Below are 3,439 nucleotides of genomic sequence, written 5' to 3'. Positions count from 1 at the left end.
CGATTGCGAGTTGTGGGGGTGGAGTGTCCGATGGTACAAAATACCCAGGCAGGTGCTTAGTTTTGGTGGGGCTGATGGTAAGGCCCCACCTCTTAGTGGCACACTCCAATCTCAGCAGCAGCGTCTCCAACTCCTCTTCTGAATGAGCAGCTATTACCAAAACATCGGCATACATAACGTGGTTGACCAATAGGGAGCCATCCCTTGATCGCACCCGGGCGTCGATCAGCCTCCCATTATATCTGTACCAAATGGTAATTCCCCCGGTACAGCTATTGAAGGCTTCACGAACTACGCAGTCGAAATAGATGTTAAATAATGTGGGAGCCAGAGGACATCCCTGTCGCACCCCAAGGTGTACAGGGAAAGGCTCCGACTCCCGGCCACGTAGTTTTACCCGGGCCCGCTCACCATCATGAAGGTCCTTAATGATCGTGAGCAGAGGGTCAGGGACTCCGAAAGCACGAAGAACAACCCAGAGCCCAGTCCTACTGATGGTATCATAGGCCTTGACCAGGTCAATAAAGCAGAGATGTAGGTCTTTTTGGAATTCCCTACACCTCTGCTGTAGCAGACGGACAGAAAATATGGCATCTGTGCAGGACCTCCCTTTCCTGAAACCGCATTGGGGCTCCGCAAGCCTCTCCTCAGCGTGCCTGGCAAGGCGATGTTGAATAATCCTTGCCAGGACCTTACCCGGCACACTGAGGAGTGAGAGGCCCCTGTAGTTGTTACAGTCAGTACGGTCCCCCTTCTTAAAGAGGGGGACCACCAGGGCATCCTTCCAGTCCTGCGGAACCCGTCCAGTGGCCCAGACTGTTGTTATGATGTCATATAGGGCAGTCTGTGCACAAACGCCACCCTCCCTCAGCATTTCGCTTGGGAGATCATCTCTGCCCGGTGCCTTCCCTGGTCTCAGACTCCGGATCGCCCTCAGTACTTCCTCAACAGCTGGTACCTCAGCCAGCCACTCACAGGGGGTGACCTCTTCCAATATTTGAGACACAGAGACACACACACAGAGACACACACAGAGACACACACAGAGACACACACACACACAGACACACACACACACAGAGACACACACACACAGACACACACACAGAGACACACACAGAGTCATAGACACACACACAGACACAGAGACACACAGAGACACACACACAGAGACACACACACAGAGACACACACACAGAGAGTCACACACACACACAGAGACACACACACAGAGAGTCACACACACAGAGACACACACAGAGACACACACACACACAGAGACACACACACACACAGAGACACACACACACACAGAGACACACACACAGACACACACACAGAGACACACACACAGAGACACACACACAGAGACACACACACAGAGAGTCACACACACACACAGAGACACACACAGAGACACACACACAGAGACACACACACAGAGACACACACAGAGACACACACACACAGACACACACAGAGACACACACACACAGACACACGCTCACCACAATCACCACCATCCTTGCTTCACCTCCCATTCACCCCTCCGATCATCACCATGTCTCCACCACCACCACCACCACCACCTCCACCACCACCTCCACCACCACCACCACCACCTCCACCACCACCTCTACCACCTCCACCACCGCAACCACCTCCACCACCTCTACCACCTCCACCACCACCACCACCACCCCCTTCTCCACCGCCACCTCCTCCACCTCCACCACCACCACAACCACCACCACCACCATCACCACCACCACCACCATCACCACCACCACCTCCTCCACCTCCACCACCACCACCACCACCCCCACCTCCTCCACCACCTCCTCCACCACCACCACCACAACCACCACCACCTCTACCAACGTCACCACCACCATCACCACCACCCCCCCTACCCCCACCACCGTCACCACCACCGCCACCACGACCACCTCCACCACCAACGTCACCACCACCGTCACCACCACCACCACCTCCACCACCACCGTCACCACCGTCACCACCACCGTCACCACCGTTACCACCGTCACCACCGTCACCACCGTCACCACCACCCCCCCTACCACCACCGTCACCACCGTCACCACCGTCACCACCGTCACCACCGTCACCACCGTCACCACCATCATCACCACCCCCCCTACCCCCACCACCACCACCGTCACCACCGTTACCACCGTCACCACCGTCACCACCGTCACCACCACCCCCCCTACCCCCACCACCACCACCGTCACCACCGTCACCACCGTCACCACCGTCACCACCATCATCACCACCCCCCCCTACCCCCACCACCACCACCGTCACCACCACCGTCACCACCACCACCCCCACCTCCTCCACCACCACCACCGTCACCACCACCGCCACCACCTCCACCACCTCCACCAACGTCACCACCAACGTCACCACCACCATCACCACCACCCCCCCTACCCCCACCACCACCACCACCGTCACCACCGTCACCACCGTCACCACCGTCACCACCGTCACCACCACCTCCTCCCGAAGTGAGTAGGCCGTTCGTAACGCGACCGGCATCACCATCACCACCACCACCACCTCCACAACCTCCACCACCACCTCCACAACCACCGTCACCACCACCACGACCACCCCCCCTACCCCCACCACCACCACCGTCACCATCACCACAACCTCTACCACCACCACCAGCCCCCCTACCCCCACCACCACCACCACCGTCACCACCACCGTTACCTCTCGTCCCATTCACCCCTCCGATCATCACCGTGTCTCCACCTCCTCCTCCACCTCCACCACCTCCACCACCTCCTCCTCCTCCTGCTGACGACGCTGCCGAAGTGAGTAGGCCGTTCGTAACGCGACCGGCATCACCACCGCCACCGCCACCGCCACCGCCACCGTCACCACCGTCGTCACCACCGTGACCGTCACCGTCACCGGCGTTGCCACGGTGACGTCCACCGGCGTGGAGAAGCCAGAAATCGGTGGCCAAAGCGGCGCAGAGACAGGCGGCGCTGATGACGCAGAGTACACACGCCATGACAAGCGCCGTGGCGAAACGTCCCTGCATGGTCACGTGTGGAGGGTGGTGGTGGTGGGTGAGTGGGTGGGTGGGTGGGTGAGTGGGTGGGTGGGTGGGTGGGTGAGTGGGTGGGTGGGTGGGTGGGTGGGTGGGTGGGTGAGTGGGTGGGTGGGTGGGTGGGTGGGTGAGTGGGTGGGTGGGTGGGTGAGTGGGTGAGTGGGTGGGTGGGTGGGTGAGTGGGTGGGTGGGTGGGTGGGTGGGTGAGTGGGTGGGTGGGTGAGTGGGTGAGTGGGTGGGTGGGTGAGTGGGTGGGTGAGTGAGTGGGTGAGTGGGTGAGTGGGTGAGTGGGTGGGTGGGTGAGTGAGTGGGTGGGTGGGTGGGTTGGTGAGTGAGTGGGTGAGTGGG

The 3,439-nt window shown here is 60.1% G+C and overlaps 1 long non-coding RNA gene across 1 annotated transcript in view; it reads right to left on the bottom strand.

Moving 5' to 3' along the window:
* Positions 1 to 3,123, bottom strand: part of LOC144738471 (uncharacterized) — a 12,642-nt gene extending 9,519 nt beyond the window's left edge. The window contains exon 1 of the long non-coding RNA XR_013589273.1: positions 2,746 to 3,123. This is a non-coding gene — a long non-coding RNA (uncharacterized LOC144738471). The remainder of the gene's footprint in view (positions 1 to 2,745) is intronic.
* Positions 3,124 to 3,439: the final 316 nt, after the last annotated feature.

This window comes from Lampetra planeri, unplaced genomic scaffold, assembly GCF_965212315.1.
Source record: "Lampetra planeri unplaced genomic scaffold, kcLamPlan1.2.h2 scaffold_1005, whole genome shotgun sequence".
NCBI lineage: Eukaryota > Metazoa > Chordata > Hyperoartia > Petromyzontiformes > Petromyzontidae > Lampetra > Lampetra planeri.
This window is presented reverse-complemented; position numbering and strand designations above follow the sequence as displayed.